At 40.8% G+C, this 20476-nt stretch overlaps 1 protein-coding gene across 3 annotated transcripts in view; it reads left to right on the top strand.

Annotated features, from left to right (window-relative positions):
* tnr (tenascin R) overlaps nt 1-20476 on the top strand; it is a 676393-nt gene that overhangs the window by 285928 nt on the left and 369989 nt on the right. The window lies entirely within an intron of this gene.

Genomic DNA, 20476 nt, shown 5'->3' with positions numbered 1-20476 from the left:
AGCAAGGTGTAGAATCATAGCAGTGGAGGTGTTTTGGCAATAACACATCCCCGTTTGATCCCTGATCCACTTTAAATGTGTCACATTGTGAACAAGTGCTATCCAAGACTGTTGTTTGCTACAAATATTGTTTAAAACAGATAAACCTAATTTTTAGCCACAATTCATCACCAGAAACTGAGCACATTAAAAGCATGTTCTTAATCAAAACTGGTGCTGCCATTTGTTCAGGTGAGGCAGCTGCCTCAGTAGATCTGGACTATCACAGGAAACCTGCAAATTATTAAATATTGATTTGCTATTAATATATATGTAAAGGTGAAGGTTTCCCCTTGACATTAAGTCTAGTTGAGTCTGACTCTTGGGGGCGGGGGTGGTAATCATCTCCATTTCTAAGCTGAAGAGCCAGCATTGTCCATAGATGCCTCCAAGTTCATGTGGCCAGCATGACTGAATGGAGCGCCATTACCTCCCCACCAAAGCAGTACCTATTAATCTACTCACATTTGTATGTTTTCAAACTGCTAGGTTGGCAGAAGCTGGGGCTAACAACAGGAGCTCACCCCATCCTGCGGATTCGAACTGCCAACCTTACGATCAGCAAGTTCTGAAGCTTAGTGGTTTAACCCAATGAGAGCTGGCCCTAGGTATTTTTCAAGTGTAGGAGAACAGAATTTTGGCACACCCCCCCCCCCCCCAAACCAATCACTGAAAAATAAAAGCGTTGGATAAGCGAAAATGTTGGATAATAAGGAGGGATTAAGGAAAAGCCTATTAAACATCAAATTAGATTATGATTTTACAAATTAAGCACCAAAACATCATGTTTTACAACAAATCAACAGAAAAAGCAGTTCAATACATGTTAATGTTATGTAGGAATTACTATATTTGAGAATTAACACCAAACATTGAACAGGGATATTGGGCAACGTAGATAACCCAGATAGCCCCCGGAATTTAAAAAAACTCTAAAATCAGGACAATAAATAAAAAACAACACTTTGAAAACAGGAGAAATCCAGACAGTAAACAATCAGGGACAGCTAACACCTCCCAAAAAAAGATTCTCCCAGGCAAGAAGAAGTGGGCACCCCGGGCAATGCTGATTTACAGGTGATTTTTTTTTTAAAAAAACTACTCTTACAAGGTGGGAGTTTTATACTGTAAATTCAAAGACTCTGAAAACAAAAGGGTAAATCAACAAAGAATTCTAATTTTATATAGTGAAGCATGGTGAAAGCATGCTTGGTGAAAGCTCACTGCAGACAAGAAACCGAACTTGTATTCTTACTGGCTAGATGAATATAGGACTGTGGCAATAAAAGTGAAAAGGGAGCGAGGAAGACAGCATGGAACGAATAGGAAAGAGGATTGAGAAAATAAAAAGTTTGAATGGACAACTTATATCCCTGTGAAATAGCATCACTCCTCATTATAGCATTTATCACCTGGAAATATTTGGTTCTTGCAAACAATATCCAGCACTTCAAAGCCATATGTCGCTGTCAAGGAGGGTGGAGAGATGAGGACAATAACATCCAAGCTGATGTGCAGGTAGGCTTAATCTTTTCCTCCGAGGGCCATTTTTCTATTTAAAATTCTTCAGATGTTTTTATCCCTGCAAGGAAGAATGTGGGTATACAAACTTGGTGCAATTTCTAGTGAAGCTGGGAAAGCAGATGGAAGGCAGACAAAAATATTCTGCAGGCAATAGGTCAAGCATCTTTCCCTGGGTCATTCTTCAGATCAAATTCGGGGCCTCTCACAACTGCCATTTTAGGTTTTTAAAAGAACGCATTAATAATAATAATAATAATAATAATAATAATAATAATAATAATAATAATAATAATAAAGCTTTATTTCTAGACCGCCCTCTCTCCCCGGAGGGACTCTGGGCAGTTAACATACATATAAACCGCAAACATTCAATGCCACAACTACTTCACTTCATATCAAAAGTATAAAATGACAATAACATGCTCATTATAATAAACCTTCAAAATTAGAAAAAACAAATTTAAACATGACATTCAGTAAAGACATTATTGCACAGAGCAAGCATATACCTGGAATGAATTAAATGACCAAGTTGCAGAAAATATTCAGTATTTGTTGTAGTTTCACTTAGATCATAGCTGCTATGGGGTGACAATTATGTTAATCCTCCTCCTCTCCGTGTGCTAAGTCGCATAGATGTGTCTTTAACTGTTTCTTAAAGAGAGGAGGGTGGGGGCCTTTTTATTTCTTTAGAGAAAGAGTTCCAGAGGCAGGGGAGGAGATCACGGATAAGACCCCCTCTCTCGTTCCCACCAGCCACGCTTGTGAAGGGGGTGGGACTGAGAGCAGGGCTTCCTCTGCTGACCAAAGTGCCCAGGATGTGATTTGACAAATCACTAAGAGACATTGTATTTGTTCCACTTGCTATATCAATTTGCACACTGACCATTAGTCCCTGAATCTTCTGCACTCTGAAGGACTTTCAAGGTAGCCATGCTGACGGAATATACATTGCTCTACTACAGAAACTCTGTTGAGTTGCTTTTGCGAAGGGTAATTGCTGTGAAAAACAGAGAGTCCAATAAAAAGAATTCAGTGCCAGTGTCAACACAGCCTTCAGTGTGAATTACCCTTACTCTCTCTTTCTCCTTGCCTGGTGAGAAAGGGAACACAATATTTCAGGGGAGGGGATTTGGACTGAAATGCTCAGCTGATGACTTAAAAGACCTGTCTATCCACCCACATACTTTCGGAACAACAGTTCAAACTGCATTTTAAGTTATGGAGCATTTGTCACAGCAATTGGGTTTATTGCTGTCAGATTTCAGGCATCAGTAATAGACTCTGAAGTCCCTCATCTTTCCCCAGACACACACTCTTTCTTTCATTCATTCTCTTTCAGTCTTCCTAACCCAGTTCTCTCCTTAGTTTTTTTCTTTAAAAAAAATCTTTTAACATCTCTGTCTTCAAAGATAAAACCAGAGGAATGCATCAAGAAGCTACAACCAAAGCCAAGTGATGCTACATCAAGTGACAGGCACGCATCTTAGTTTGCTTTCAAGGATTTTTGAAAATACAGATTTTCTGTATTTCTAGTTCTGATGGATTTATATTATTATCCCTATCTTTAAGCTATAAGGATTATATTACTATATAATTATACTACCAATAAAGAAACAATCAACTTTAAAGAGTATACTCCTGGAACTTATCACTTCCTAGAGTATGGAAGTTGAGCACATCAGTAACAGAGGTCTCACTAGTTTCACGGTACAATTGAGACCCCTTCCACACAGCCTTATATCCCAGAATATCAAGACAGAAAAATCCCACATTATCTGAGTGTGGACTCAGATAACCCAGTTCAAATCAGATATTGTGGAATTTTCTGCCTTGATATTCTAGGATATAGGGCTGTGTGGAAGGGCCCTTCAATTGCACTCCACAGTCACCTTGAACTGGAACAGAATTCGACCAAATCAACCTGACATCTCATTCTCATTTTTTTACACTGTGTGTGTTATAAAATGTTGTGGATATGGCTAGTTGTTACTGGTCACTTCTCTCCAGGATAAGGAGGAGCCCTTGGTGAGTATCCTTTGGGCTCAGCCAACTAACCAGTTCCCAATCCACCTAACTGTAGCATTGTCTAGCCCACATTTTACTAGCTTCTTTACAAGAATATCATTGTCAAAGACCTTGCTGAAATCAAGATTTGCTACATCCATAGCTGTATTGGCTTCCTCTACCAAGCTTGTAAATGAAAGCCACAGCCACTGGTCCATATGAGATTCCATATATGTACAAACATTGCTAATCTTTCATTAAAAGAGTTGCTATCTCTTCTGGAATTCAGGTCTAGGCTCCAGAACCTAGCAGTAAAAGAAATGGCGTAGCAGCACCTAGCAGGACAAGGGCAAAGTAAAAGGCATAGTCACAGTGGCAGGGTTTATTTCCATTTCCTGGTCAAACATAGAAAAAGTAGAAGATGTATGTCTAAAGCAAACTACAGAAGCTCTCAAGCCAACCTGAAAATTAACCGCTCAACTGATTCAAACCTATCAGTGTGAGATTTTAGTCTTTATCCTGTAAACCAGCGGTTCTTCAAGTATGCTCCGCAGAGCTTTTGGGGCTCCGTGAAGCATCCTGAGGTGTTCCATGCTTCCCCCCTCCTCCCTCTTTCTCCAGGATCTTCCACTGAAATACTGTTTTTGTTGGTTAAAATTGTTCTTCATTTAAATATGGTATTGTTCTTTCATTCTTTCCTTCCCTTTTTTGCACTACAAATGGGATATGTGCAGTGTGCATAGGAATTTGTTCATGTTTTTTTCAACTAGTTCACACAAACACTCTCCATCCATCTGCCATTGGCCCGGCCTGTCTGTCAAATTTTAAAACATAATATGTTAAAAAGTTTGCCCATGCCTGATATATATACATTATATATAATATAATATATGAAATAATATATAAACATTTATTGGGGCTCCATGACAAACTTTTGCTTCAAAAAGGGCTCCGCAACTGAAAAAGTTTGACAAGCCCTGCTGTAAACAATTGATCTGAATATTCAAGTTAGCCCAATACCCGAAGAATCTCACTCTAGTTTTGACACAGTCTATCAACAAGGAGCCCCCGGTGTCACAGCAAGTTAAACCGCTGAGCTGCTGAACTTGCTGACCGAAAGGTTGCGGTTCGAATATGGGGAATGGAGTGAGCTCCCGCTGTTAGCCCCAGTGACTGCCAACCTAGCAGTTAGAAAACATGCAAACGTGAGTAGATTAATAGGTACTGCTCTGACAGGAAAGTAACAACACTTTGCAGTCATGCTGGCCACATGACCTAGGAGGTGTCTATGGACAATGCCGGCTCTTTGGCTTAAAAACGGAGATAAGCACCATCCCCCAGAGTTGGAAACAACTAGACATAATGTCAGGGGAAAACCTTTACCTTTACCTTATCATCAAGAGCGCCAAACAAATAATTGGTATGCTCTACAATTTCTACATTTATGCTATGCCCTATGCTACGTTCTCCTGACCAGGACTTCTGTGAAGGATTTGGTTTCATTTTCACACAAACATTTTATCATGATCTGACAGGTTCTGCTCAATATAGCTTAAAAGGACACACACCCTGTGGTATAACTGCATCTCAAAGTACAGCTCACAGCTTTATTATGACAAATAAATGGGGAACAGATGCAGCAACAGAAAATATAAACAAAGAAAGTATTTCGTGTCTGTTTTGTTGAATTCTGACAGATGATCCTTGGGTTTACAGTGCTTTAATATTGTATTGTTCTCTTAGCTCGTATTGGACATTTCATACAGTAGAGTCTCACTTATCCAACACTTGCTTATCCAATGTTCTGGATTATCCAACGCATTTTTGTAGTCAATGTTTTCAATATATCATGATATTTTGGTGCTAAATTCGTAAATACAGTAATTACTACATAGCATTACTGCGTATTGAACTACTTTTTCTGTCAAATTTGTTGTATAACATGATGTTTTGGTGCTTAATTTGTAAAATCATAACCTAATTTGATGTTTAATAGGCTTTTCCTTAATCTCTCCTTATTATCCAACATATTCGCTATCCAATGTTCTGTCAGCCTGTTTACGTTGGATAAGTGAGACTCTACTGTATTTACAAGCGAATGCACCAGTTTCTTGAGACTGGAGCAAAGGAAGGAGTTCCTAGGTGGGGGTTATAGTCTTGAACAGGCTAGGATTATTTTCCTCTCTCTCTTTTTTTAAACAAATTAAAATAACATCCATAGCTTTGAGAAGGGTGTGGTCCCCCACCCCTAGGCCAATTTAGGAAGATTATTCCCCTTCCCAGAGAGAAAGGAAGGGAGAAGGTTTAGGCTGACACGGTGACATTAGTTGCATTTCTATTTCTATTCATACATAAAGCCTGAATATATGAAACTATGGTCAAGGTGCAACTAAATCTATGAAACAATTAAAGTGAACCTTAAAGCCAGTCAGCGTATCTGCATTTGGTTGTGTTAGAACAAATGTGAAAAGATGAATGACAAAACACAATTTCTGGACTCCTTGCCAAACTTTCACAAATCCAACCCATGACATATTTATATATACAGCATGAGAGAGATATTAATCTGCCCACAGCGTTTTGACAGACAATGTGGAGTCTCCACCTTCTTAGCTGTCACTCGTCTCCATGAGAGCTGCCCTGAAGCTGCTTGCAAGAGGGCCAATCACTGACGCGTTGGACACAAGCCACCAGGATCTAGCAATGGGGTGGAGGTGTATTCAAGCAGGCAACCAAGGAGCTTCTGAGAAGAGCTGTGCCAGAAGACAGCAGCTCAGGAAGCTGGCAGTAGCCCCTGGGGTGCAAAAGGAGTAGCTTGGGCACTCAAGAATGCACAAAAATCTGTAAAAAATGTAATTTTAAATCCAACACTTTGCACCCAGCCCAAGAAAGATTTAATCCACCAATATATTATATGCAGCAGAATATATCAGGGAAACTGGAGAACAGAGAGGGGTGTTGTCAGGCAGACAAACTCCTTGCTCAAGCTGTCTGGCTGACTGGTGGTAGTTGTTTCTGTCGGTGTAAATGCATATGACCATTGGTCGAATCATTAATAAATTTATTGGGTATTATTGGGTGTTGTGCTGGTGGTTGTCAACCCATCAACACAGCAGTCAATCCATCAGCACAGCAGGAGAAGCCAACAACAATTGTTACTCTGACTAGGGAGAAACAGCCACTCTGAGGGCTTTGAATTCCCACAATGAAATAAAGAGACCAGACACAGGAAAATGGATCCAGAGGGCCATTTCCTGACCTTTTTATTTTAGGAACTCCTGGAATAAACTGTGAAGGAAAAAAAAACACAGTTAAGCGGATTTAATCTGTAAAAAATTAACTCATGGTAGTTATATAGGAGCTCATCACATAAGGGATGTGATTCGCCATACATTGTTGCAAATCTGGTGGGGCCTGGCATGGGGTTTGGGGAACCCGTCGCCCCATATCACCCACCTTACCCCTCACTCCAACGCCTAGCTTCCCCCCATTGTCGTCTACGTAACAAAGGAAGCCTCCCATATTGCTGCCATGGCAGCTTACCATGCTTTGACTTCACTTGCACCACGGTACCCCGCTGGAAGCAGATCAATGTCGTGAGATGGGAGCCGGCAGACTCCATGCTGCAAATGAAGTAAAAGTGTCATACGATGGGCAATTTTGCCATATGATGAGAACCCTAGTGAAAACTGTCCCTGGACCAGGTGTCACTCCCTCTGACCACCTTCAAGGACACATGGGCACCAAAAATCCCAAAGACTAACCAAAATTCAAGCTGAAGCAAAGAGGAGAGCATAAGGGTGGTGCAGCCTTAAATAGCCTGCAGCTCCACCCCATCACATGATTAAAATCCCCCCCCACCAGAGCTGGCCCTAGGTATTTTTCAAGTGTAGGCGAACAGAATTTTGGCACCCCCCCTCAAACCAATCACTGAAAAATAAAAGCGTTGGATAAGCAAAAATGTTTGATAATAAGGAGGGATTAAGGAAAAGCCTATTAAACATCAAATTACATTAAGATTTTACAAATTAAGCACTAAAACATCATGTTTTACAACAAATCAACAGAAAAAGCAGTTCAATACCTTGCGGAGGCAGGGCGCAGGAGACAGGAGTTGCCTCAATGGTGCCCCTAACAAGATGGCGCCACAAGCAACTGCCTAGTTGGCCTCGTGGTTGAACCGCCTCTGCCCCCCCCACACACACACACGTGCCTTAGGCTTTGCCTGCCGGCTGCCAGTCGCCTTATAGCAGAACATAGCTTTGGTTGGATATCTGATGTCACCTGGTTGGGAAGCCAGGAGGATTATGAGTTACTGCATCTGTGCTTCCCTCCTCAGAATAGGAACCCTATTGAACTACCCTGTTTCCCTGAAAATAAGACATCCCCTGAAAACAAGACCTAGTAGAGGTTTTGCTGAATTGCTAAATATAAGGCCTCCCCTGAAAGTAAGACCTAGCAAAGTTTTTGTTCGGAAGCATGCCCACCAAATACAACACCAGAGCATGCAGAATTAGTCAATGTATGTACCATAGATTGTTGTACATGTAAATAATGGTAGTAACAAGAAATTCTTCATAGGATTCACAGTTTGTCTGGTTATGCTGGTTTGTGATGACAACTACTGTACAGTATATATAATAAATGTTCATTTTTTTTGTTCAACAATAAATGTGAATTCTTCTTTATGGAAAAATAAGACATCCCCTGAAAATAAGACCTAGTGCATCTTTGGAAGCAAAAATTAATATAAGACACTGTCTTATTTTCAGGGAAATACGGTATAGCTCAGTGGTAGAGTGTACATTTAATATGCAGAATGTCTCATGTCCAGTTCTCAGCACTCACCCAAATTGTAACATTAACACAGAGGCTGGGAGAATTTCAATTTCAATCCCACTGATTAATATTGAAAGACGACAAGCTTATTTCTTCCAAAACAAAAGGACTGCACTTGTTCACTTAAAAAGCTAGAGGCTTTTAAAAGACTGCACATGTGGGGATGTGACTCTTCCCATTCTGTGCTGCCCTCGCCTTCTTCCGTGCCCCCTACGCAACTAGGTTTGAAGCTGCACATCTCCTGAACTCTTACTTTCAAAACTCCTGTCATACACATCTTAAAATATTGTTTAAAAGCAATTTGCCATGTAAATACTTTTGACATTGTCTTTATTTGGCAAAGGGGAGGTTACTGTGAACTTTTGAAGCTTTTGTGACAAGGCAAAAGTATACAGGAGTGGGAAGTTCTGTAATATGTTACTGCTTTTCAAGAAAAGGAAATGTCCAATTAACAGGATAAATGGCTTGGTGCAGACAAAGAACATCATAATTCCTGTGTTTATTTATATTTTTTAAGAAAGCAATTGGGATGATCAAGGAGAGGAAGGGATCCGTTTTTCTTTTTCAGCCGAGAAGGACAAAATGAGGAGCTTTAGGTTTTCTCTTACCATATTGTAAAATGTGCTTTCTAAGGCTGCTTGAAAGTATGCTCAGAAGCCAAAAGATAGAGGAAACTAGTTTTGATTAAATACAACTTTGACACAACTGAAAGCTTAGTTTGGGATGACGCGCATTAGGGATTTTATTCGTGTCTAGCGAGCCTCCAACACAACTTACAGCAGTGGTTCTCAATCTTTCTAATGCCGTGACCCCTTAATACAGTTCCTCATGTTGTGGTGACCCCCAACTATAATATTATTTTCATTGCTACTTCACAACTGTAATTTTGCTATTGTTATTAATTGTAATGTAAATATCCAATATGCAGAATGTATTTTCATTCACTGGACCAAATTTGAGACAAATATCCGATACGCCCAGATTTGAATACTGGTGGGGTTGGGGAGGATGGATTTTGTCATTTGGGAGTTGTAATTACTGGGATATATAATTAACCTGCAATCAAAGAGGATTTTGAACTCCATCAAAGATTAAATTGAACCAAACTTGGCACACAGAACTCCCATGACCAACAGAAAATACTGGAAGGGTTTGGTGGGCATTTACCTTGAGTTTTGGAGTTGTAGTTCACCTACATCCAGAGAGTATTGTGGACTCCAAACAATGATGGATCTGGACCAAACTTGGTACAAATACTCAATATGCCCAAATATGAACACTACTGGAGTTTGGGGAAAATAGACCTTGACATTTGGGAGTTGTGGTTACTGGGGTTTATAGTTCCTACAATCAAAGAGCCCTTTGAATCTCACCAACGATACAATTCATCCAAACTTCCCCACAGAAACCCCATGACAAACAGAAAATACTGGAGGGATTTGGGTTTCTAAGACCATCAGAAATATGTGTTTTCTGATGGTTTTTGGCGACCCCTCTGAAACTCCCTCGTGACCCCCCCCAGGGGTCCCAAACTCCAGGTTAAAAAACACTGGCTTACAATCTTATGTGATAATGTCCTAAGCTGGCCATGTTACATGCCAACAGTAGACAGGATCACAGATGAAGGCAGTAAAGCTGGAAAAATCAGAAACAGGATCAAGAAATACAACAAATGTTATACACGAAAAGCAATTAAAGAGGTAATAATATAGGGCCATACTGGAGCTTGGGATGGCTTGCTTTCTTTCAACAAGACTTACATAGAAGATTAATCTTTTTGTAACACTCCTTGTCCAGATTGGTTTGGATCATCTCAGGCCAAATCTGAAAATATTAAACTACCTATACAGATGCTGCAGTGGACAGCTCTGTGCCCCTTCACATGGAGCAGTTAATTACAGAGCCAAAGGCTTGCAGTTTGAGCTCCAGAAATGTTCAACAGCAACAAAGTAATACAGCAATATAACAGAAACGGAACATTCTAAATTGGCTGTTAATTTCTATGCAGCAGCTGGTCTAGGGCTTGACCTGGAGGGAGCACCTAGTGCGCTAAGAATTATGTGGCGGCAATATTTTATTCAGAATGTATCCTATTTTAGCTGGGGTGATAGTCTACTCAGTTTTGGGCACCATCAGCTTGTAGGTTAGCTCAAAAATATCAAAAGTGCTGAACAATTTTCTGGCCACAATTCAGCAACAGCAGGACCTAGAATGGCTCCCAAAAACAGCAGGAGTTGCTCCAGCAAGACTGAATCCCCAGCCAAGTCCTTATCAGAGTTGGAAATGTGTAGAAAAATTCTTGCTAGAACCCCACTTTCAAGTTGCAAGGGTCGTAAAACAAAGGCTCTTAATCTAAGACTCTTGAACTGTATAATGAACTTTGCCTTCTCAGAAACAATGGCTTGCCCCCTGTCTTTGTCTTTTGAAAGCTTTGAGGCAAGCACATTGTTTGCAAGTAAAGCAATTCTGTGCTAAATGTGTATTAGACTTGTGCATTACAGGTGAATCCCTATCCATTTCTGCTTGCTGGATACTGGAAGCCCCCATCTCCATTTTCCAGCACTTCCTGAAAACAGGCATGCTGCCACGTTCGAAAAACGCCGTTCTTTTCAGCCCATTAGCAGCAATGAAGAACTTACGAAGCTCCCCTTTCTCCCAGGAGCCTTTCCTTTCTTCCCTTCAAGGGAGCCTAGATGTCAGCAACGGGGTTAAGAAAACACCCTATCCAGCTCATAATGGGGTGGACTTCCCATAGGCTCCCTTTCCATATCCTTCATTAAGACTTGGATTTAGAAAGCATCAGAGTTACCTCTCTTAAGTTTCTGGATCCTTTTCCTTCTGTTTGTAGAGGAGGAGAGGAGACGAGGGTTAATGCTTCTTAAAGATGTTCTACTCTAGAAGAGAGGCAGGCATGCACACTCTCTCTACCAATACCAGCCACACACCACACAACTTTCCATTTTAAGGATTCCCAGGGAAGGAAGAGCGATGACCTGGAGCTCAGTGGTGCTATCCTCCCTTGACTACCTTAAAAATCCCCCTCTTGCCTGCAAGACTGTAAACTCATTTCTGTTTGGGGTTTTGCTTCCTTAAGGCTGTTTCTACTTTCTACTCTAGAAGAGAAGTAGTCTTTTTTTGTTTGCTGGGATTACTGTTACTAATAATTATTTTAGAAGTATTTTCTGAAGAAGTGGAAGGGAAGAAGAAAAAGAAGTTAAAAGAGTGAAAGTCCCAAACACATGCACCCCACCCACCTCCCCAACTTCCAGTCAGTCTCACTAAATATAAAGAATCAGGAAAATCAAGGAAAATCATAAAGATTCAACTGTGATGCCGAACAGGGGTGGAGGAGTCGAGATTGGCTCCCGCTTGCTTTTGTTGTGGGTGGGTTTTCCTACCAGGAGGGCCCTTACTGTTATAGGCTCCCAAAGTGCTGAAGGTACCAAAGGAATTGGAGGAAATGGAAGAAATGAAATCCGTACACAAGTCTAATGTGTATTAATGTGCATTACATGTGAAAATCAAGTGAAGTTACTGAAAGTCAACAATTACAATTAAATGGCTGGGAAAGTCATAATATGAGCGATGACCATGAATTGAGGGAATTATGTAAATAACATATATTATGCAAATATTATTTAATTGTGGACACAACTGCCAGCCAGCATCAGTTCAGATATTTATTCAGCTTGTTAGACACAATGCGTTGTCTTCAAAATGGGAAGATAAGACAAACAATAGGTAAGGGAGGAGAGATGACTAGTTCCTGGGAAGAGGAATTTTTCATATTCCACAGAAACTACATTTTCATATTTGTCAACTGACTTGACTGTACCTAAAGGTCACAAGGGGAAATGTATTTTAATTCCATTCAAAGAGCCTTAGCCAAACCTACAGAGTCAGATGAAATAGTATGTAACCACAAATTTTCTATCTGTCTTGCGAATGAAGGATTTTCTTAGATGTTTGAAACTCATGAGTGTGTTTGTGTGCATCTGCAAAAGTGATGAGATAAGAGGAGAAAGTACAGAAGAAAGCAAGATCAGTACTCCAACAAAGAACAAAGGTGTTTAACCACCAAACCTGGAATATTAGGGTCCAGCAAAACTGGAATATCAGATTTCAGCAATGCCTCCAACAAGGGCTAATACAAGTTCCAAAGACCATTGCTTTCCAGAAAATCAAATGCATACCATCAAGTTTCTTTACCTATTTCATTCACAAGCTTATTGGCTCTATTTTATTACCCCCAAAAGTTCAGTTGACAAAACTACTGAGCCAGATTTCTGAGCTCTGGCTGCTGGCTGTGTGAAAGAAAGTACTCTAGTGGCTCTCCTTCCTATGTTCCATCTGTCAATCTTTGGGGAGGTGGTATTATAAATAAACACAGTGGTCAATCATTAAATCTTTAGGCTGTTCCATGGGCACTGAAGGAATGTATTTCCATCATCTGCACCCAGATGCCAATGTCCTGCTAGTGAGAAGACAGATACATTTACCATGACAGAGCAATGTTAGTGGGGGAGCAAAAAGCACACACTGTAGCTAAACTAATGAGTTATTTTCTGCTAAGTGGGCAAGGGCTCCAGGATTATCCACTGTAAACTTGATAAATGTTAATAAAGGAACCCATAAATTTCCAACCTTAAACCTGGCAGAACTGCGGATGGATCATAGTCTGCCGTCTGTGAGGTTGGCGCAGCTCCAGGTCTGGGCAGTGCAAACGTTGATGCTGAAATTGGCATGAAGCTGCTTGCTGGCTGTCAAGTACAGATGGTGAGGCTGGCATGTTGCCAGCTGGAATGAAACCAACTTGAGACAGCAATAGAATTCACTCAAGCTATAAAGATTCAATGGCAGTGTGGCAGGTTTGGGAGGAGGGCTTAAAAAAGAAATCGACATACAGGTAGCTCTCAGACAAATATTGTCCAGTTTATACTTTTCTGTGGGGTGAAATTTTTTCCTGAAAAACATCTAGGTTTTTGCATTCTATTTATCTCTTATGGCCTCATCACAAAGGCCAACCTAAGTGTCCCGCTTTGCCTGGCTTTGCTGAGAAAGAAGAGGGACAGCTGGGTGAAACTATCACCCCACACACTGCTTCCTCTCAGCAATACTTTCCCCATCACATGGGGGAAATGTTGCCCTCCCGGCAAGCCTTCCTTGTGGTGGAAAAAGCATCCAGCAATGTTTTCACCCTGGTTGGAGGTGTGGCCTCCACCGGAAGTCACATGACATCATGAGATGGTCAGTGTGGGGCACCATCCATTCAACGGAGGGAAAGCATCCTAGGATGCTTGTAATGAAGTACAAATTTTGGTTTACAGATGTTATGTTTAATTGTGTGTTTATGTTTTAAAAGGGTAAGTATTACAGTTATTGCATCTCAGCACTCAGAGGCTGGTTGCCATGGAGAAGTAGGTGGAGCCAACTGCCGTTTAGTGGAAGAAGTGCAGAGTTTTTAAAACGTCAGTCAGTCTGTGCTCTGATGAGGCACAGGGAAGATTGATTCCAGGTTGATGGGAGACTCAATTGTTCATTTTGAGTCGGTTTTAAATAAAGTTTGGTGACTTATTTAATGTAGTCTGTAAGGCACAGAGAATCTGTGATAGTATATCACAGGGGTGACTGTGGTTTGAAGTCACTGGATAGTCCAAGTTTCAGACTTTGGGAACCAATCCCAGCTAGACTCACAGAGATCCATTAAAGTAATGGTTTAAAAGTGGCAAAGGAAGAAGTTTTAACTACTTTAAGTAAAAGAAGTGATACTTTAGAGAGTTGATTCATCTCATTCTAGTATTGTAACTGTTAATAAGAATACCTCTAATTGAGAAACACCATTGTAACCACTAAGCTCTGTGCCTGAATAAATTTGTTATTGTTCTTCTAACATCTAAGCCTCTGTTGCATATATTCTAAACCAAGTTACGCTACCCTTTAAAGTAAAAAGGTCTCCTCCCTGAGTCTTTGGTGGTTGCATCTTTCCAAACTGGTGTTAGTCGATATTAGTCCTTTACAAATTGGTGGCAGTCGTTATAAATTCTTTACAATGCTAAATTCCCCCTGTCTGATTATAAAGTTGTTGGTCTTAGTTGGCTCTGTTGTTTCTCCAAGTAACTGGTGCTGCTTCGGGGTCATTGCCTTCTCTCCTTTCTGCCCTCTCCCCCCCCCTCCACATCTCTTTTAAAAAGTCATTGATTGCAAAACCTAATTAAGTAAATTTTTGCAAGAAATACCCATTACCCAAACATTGATAGCTAGGAAAGGAAAGCTGCATTTATGTTTGTTTGTTTTGTTTTTGGTTACTCACGAAAATGTGTGAAAAACTGAATTGTTTCAGTACATTTCTGTAAGTAGTCAATCCAGATTCCAGAAGACAATGCAGGGTGCGGCTCTGCTGGACCATCTCATGAAGGTGAGGAAGGGTGGTCCTATTAGAGTAGCCTTCCTAGTTGGTACTCTCCAGTATGGTGGGTTTCCAACCATATGGGCCTTTCACAGCCAATAATGGCATTTCTGTCACTGTCTGCCCTGTTAGGGAAGTACCATTGGGAAGAAGACAGACTGGAAAGCTAGGTCAAAAATAGCAAATGTACCTCTGGAATCTGCGTAGAGGAGCTGGGGATTAGCCCTGGGTTTTTATGGTGCTACCCATAATACTTAGCCTGTTTCAGTGGAAGGGCTCAGTTCAAACTGCAAATCAAATTTACAGCTCCACTGGCATGGAAACTACTAGCTGTCATTGTTGGAACCACTAAAAGTTCAGCTCACTGACAAAACACTAGGCTTGTGCATTTCGGCTGAATCTTGATCCGTTTCTGCTTCCCAGATTTCAGTAGACCCCCGGATCCATTTTTGTGTGCCTCCTGAAAACGGATGGGTAGCCAAATAGCCATTTTTGGTCTGCAGTCAAAAAATGTGGCTAGATCTGGCCCATTGGTAACAATGGGGTGATTTCTCAGGTTCCTCTTCCCGCCATTTTTAGGGCTATCGGGATAAAAATGACCACACTTAGAGGACACATCAATCACTGTTAGCCCACAAAGTTTCATAACATTTGGGTCACCTCCTGATTTTCAGGAATTTCCTTTCTTTTTAGAAATAAAATCTCCTTAAAAATTCCTCAAAACGTATTCCCCTGCTTGCCCCTCCCTGTAACAAGCCGGATTGGGAACCGACCAAACCAAATCCATGCACAAGCCTACAAGATACAGGAGTGGGGTAAAGATAGAGAGAGCTAATATGAATTAAGAATGTCTTGGGGTTGTTATGAGTTTTTCAGGCTGTATGGGCATGATCCTGTAGCCTTCTCTCCTGACATTTCGCCTGCATTTATGACAGGCATCCTCAGAGGTTTGTTCACTGATCTGTGGGGTGTATATGTATCTGTGGACTGTCCAGGGTGGGAGAAAGAACCCTCGTCTCTTTGAAGTGTGAATGTTGCAATGAGCCAGCTTGATTAGCATTGCGGACCCTTGCAGCTGCAAAGCCTGGCTGTTGCTGCCTGGGGGCTTCCTTTGTTTAGGAGGTGGTAACTGCCACTTGTTTGCTGTCTGGAATTCCCCTGTTTCTGAGTAGTGTTCTTTATTTACTGTCTTGATTCTGGCTTTCATGAACAAAAGTCGTGGTCAGAGTCTTCTGCTGATGCCCTTCTGCTGTTTCCTCCCCTATGCCTTCATGGCTTAGTTCTAAGGGTGAGTAGTTAATTTGTGAGATATAATAATAATAATAATAATAATAATAATAATAATAATAATAATAATAATAATAATAAACTTTATTTATACCCCACCACCATCTCCCCAACGGGGACTCGGGGCGGCTTACATGGGGCCATGCCCAGAGCAAAACAATATAACAAGTATAAATACAACATAACATAGAGCAATTAAACAATACAATAAGTAATAATATACAATATACACTACAACGCAAATCAAATCAGATATGATCAGAGCCTCTCTTGCCATTCAGGGTGGGGCAGAAAGGGTTCCCTTTGACTTCACAAATGGGAAGAAACCCTTGGTCTTCCAGATATTTTGTACGAATCTTTTAAAATTGGCTAAGCTAAATAGGTTTGAAGAGAGCCAGATACAAAATATCTAGAAGAGAAATATCTAGTTTTTTTCTGTTTAGTAAAGATAATGGGATTTGAATTTAGGTACAAAGCTTGTGGATATGATATCTTACTTTAAAATGTCATTTAACCTTTCCCCAACATCAGAGCCACAAGTGCTGTTGGGCTGCAATTTCCATTATCCCCAGACAGCATTGTAGATAATCAAAAGTTGTCATTCAATAACACCTGGGGACTCAATCTGATTAAAACTAAAGAGCACTGACTACTATGTCAAAAGATTATAATTGGCCCTCTGTATCCATGAATTCTCCACCCATGGAAAACAACCATAAGGCTGATGTCGCCCTCAATGAAATTGGTTTGACACCCCTTATCTAGAGGACCAAAATTCCCCGCTTTTACTTTACAGTAAGTGACTGAAAGAGAAACTCAATATTGCTCTTATGTCTTTTAGAAAGAGTGGCGAGAAGGCTAGTTTTAACTATAATGGCACATTAATCCTTTCATCCAGTCTGAGTTGAAATTGTCCTGTTCCAATAGCTGGCATTTACCTGAGGAGGCAAGCTCCCATTGGTGCTTCACATGTTTAGGTGTATGCTCAAGGGATATTAAATGTGTGCTTCAAGCACATCTTGCATAAGCAACTATTCAACTTCTATGCAGAACACATCATGAGATGTGTGGGGTTTGATGAATCCAAGGCTGGAGTTAAAATTGCTGGAAGAAACATTAACCACCTTAGGTATGCAGATGATACCACTTTGATGGCTGAAAGCGAGGAGGAGCTGAGGAGCCTTATGAACAAGGTGAAAGAAAAAAGTGCAAAAGCTGGGTTGCAGTTAAACATTAAGAAAACTAAGATTATGGCAACCAGACTGATTGATAACTGGCAAATAGAGGGAGAAAACATGGAGGCAGTGACAGACTTTGTATTTCTAGGCACAAAGATTACTGCAGATGCAGACTGCAGCTAGGAAATTAGAAGACATTTACTTCTTGGGAGGAGAGCAATGACCAATCTCAATAAAACAGTGAAGAGTAGAGACATCACACTGGCAACGAAGGTCCACATAGTTAAAGCAATGGAATTCCCTGTAGTAACCTATAGTTGCAAGAGCTGGACCACAAGGAAGGCTGAGCGAAGGAAGATAGATGCTTTTGAGCTGTGGTGTTGGAGGAACATTCTGAGAGTGCATTGAACCGCAAGAAGATCCAACCAGTCCATATTCCAGGAAATAATGCCCGGCTGCTCACTGGAGGGAAGGATATTAGAGGCAAAGATGAAGTACTTTGGCCACATCATGAGAAGACAGGAAAACTTGGTGAAGGTAATGATGCCTTGGAAGGCATCATTGGAAGGAAATGGAAGGAAAAAGGAAGGGCAAGATGGATGGATGGTATCCTTGAAGTGACTGGCTTGACCTTGAAGGAGCTGGGGGTGGCCACAGCTGACAAGGAGCTCTGGCATGGGCTGGTCCATGAGGTCACGAAGAGTCGGAAGCAATTGAATGAATAAGCAACAACAAATCCATCTTTTAATTTTTGTTAGCATCCTTTTTCCACAAGAACTCAGGAATGTCTATTCCATCATATTTGAAATAGCCCTAAGAGATCAGTCCTTTTAGCTCAACCACATTTTCAGACTAGTAGCTCGAAAGCCAGTGCCAAGCAGCCCTCTAATAGCAACAGCCAACACTATCAAATTCCTGGCAGTCTACATTCTAGACTAATGGGGACTAGAAGGGGCAACTCCTCCTTTGCCTTCAGCCTACGTATGACTGAGCAGTGAATAGCAGCCCTGGAGACTGTTTAAGCAGAAATGTTGGCTCTTTTAATGGGTAGCCCTGCGGATGTGGGCAGCAGAAAGGCCTGGAGAGAAAGGATGGATGTGCATTTTTACTAACAAGAGAGCCCAAAGAGTGGCAGGGAGAGTAAACAAGATTGATAAATGGATTGGCGTGTCTGAGGGAGGCGGATGAGTAGGCAAGGGACAAGAATATAAATAGGGAGACTGGGGAAGGTGGGAAATATGCTACAGAATGCTGGATATAAAAGGAGGCAAACAGATAAACACAGTATGGGAAAGTGACAGAGATGCAAGATGGCTACGTAGCAAGACAGATAGAAAACATTCACAGGGGAGACTCGGCTGCCAAGAAGTATAGGAAGTGGAGCAACCTGTGTGAAACAGAGTGATAGACAATAAGCAAACATAAACCCTCAAGAAAACAATATCCTGCTAGAGATACATAACTCGTAATTGAACAGCACATAGTTGGATTATTTATTAGCTTCTTGGAATAGAACTAAAATAAAAGTGGCAAAGTAGTGAATGTGGTCTCTTCCCTTCTCTACTTCAAGTCACGATAGAACATGCAACTTTGAACTGGTGTCAAATGCACCCTGATTATTCATCGAGAAGGCATTTCCACTGCTTTTGGTGGCGCTTCTATCCAAGCATGTGTACATAGGGTTGCATATACATACTACAAATATTTCTCAGCTTTACAGTGGTTAGTCATGCCCTGTCAGAAATAGTATTGGTAAGTGGAGTGTTGTATGGTTTTCAGTTTGTATGGCCGTGTTCTAGCAGCATTTTCTCCTGATGTTTCGCCTGAATCTGTGGCTGGCATCTTCAGAAGATCTGAAGTATTGGAAACTAGTTTGCTGAAAATGGAACATTTATAATAATAGCTCTTTATCTCTGAAATGCAATCTGTACAAAGATTTAGTGAGGATTCTGGATGAATGGATTCTAATCTTGGACATGCTTAAATTTTATATAATGTGATTTTATTTTGCAATGGTATCTGTTTTATATGAATTGTTTTGAAGATTGTTTTATATGAATTGTTGTTTTTACATTGTTTTTAGGCATTGAATTTTTGCCTATTTATTGTAAACCCCTTTGAGTCCCCTCAGGGAGAAAGGCTGGGTAAAAGTGATGTAAATAAATCTAGAAAGTTTACTAGCTTCAAAGGCATTACAGTAGAGTCTCACTTATCCAACGTTCTGGATTATCCAACGCATTTTTGTAGTCAGTCTTTTCAATATATCATGATATTTTGGTGCGAAATTCATAAATACAGTAATTACTACGTAGCATTACTGCGTATTGAACTACTTTTTCTGCCAGATTTGTTGTATAACAGGATGTTTTGGTGCTTAATTTGTAAAATCATAACTTAATTTGATGTTTAATAGGCTTCTCCTTAATCCTTATTATCCAACATATTCGCTTATCCAACATTCTGCTAGCCCGTTTATGTTGGATAAGTGAGACTCTACTGTAATTGTTAAGGCAATGTCAGGTTGACATGGACACAGCCATGCGGTGATATTCCAAAGCAAGTGCCCTGAAGCAACACCATGCATATCTTCCTTATGCGAGTGCTTGGATGTGAACATGCAGTGAACTTGATTCCATTGTGTTTATAACAATTATGACAATGGAGTAGGGCTGACTGGGCTCTTGTTTTCAGATAGAATGCGGGCATTGTATCTGAAAACAATAACTCACTCGGTCCTACTCTATATTACCATTATCTAGAGTAGACAAATCAGAATAATCCCAGGCCCTGAAATCACAGGGCCAAAACCTGAGATCTAGGGATACCACTTCTGATGTCATAGAAGAGAGTGATGTTACATGGCAATACATGGTACACTTCACATCAATCACAGCTACAGATAGTAAAGGTAAAGGTTTTCCCCTGACATTACGTCTAGTCATATCCAACTCTGGGGGTTGGTGCTCATATCCATTTCTAAGCCAAAGAGCCAGCGTTGCCCGTAGATTACTTTCTACGTCATGTGGCCGGCATGACTATATGGAGCGCCATTACCTTCCCTCAGAAGAGGTACCTATTGATCTACTCACGTTTCCATGTTTTTGAACTGCTAAGTTGGCAGAAGCTGGGGCTAATAGAGAGAGCTCACTCCACTCCCCGGATTCGAACCACCAACCTTTTTGTCAAGGACAGAACG

The sequence above is a fragment of the Anolis carolinensis genome, chromosome 4, assembly GCF_035594765.1.
Source record: "Anolis carolinensis isolate JA03-04 chromosome 4, rAnoCar3.1.pri, whole genome shotgun sequence".
Taxonomy (NCBI): Eukaryota; Metazoa; Chordata; class Lepidosauria; order Squamata; family Dactyloidae; genus Anolis; species Anolis carolinensis.
This window is presented reverse-complemented; position numbering and strand designations above follow the sequence as displayed.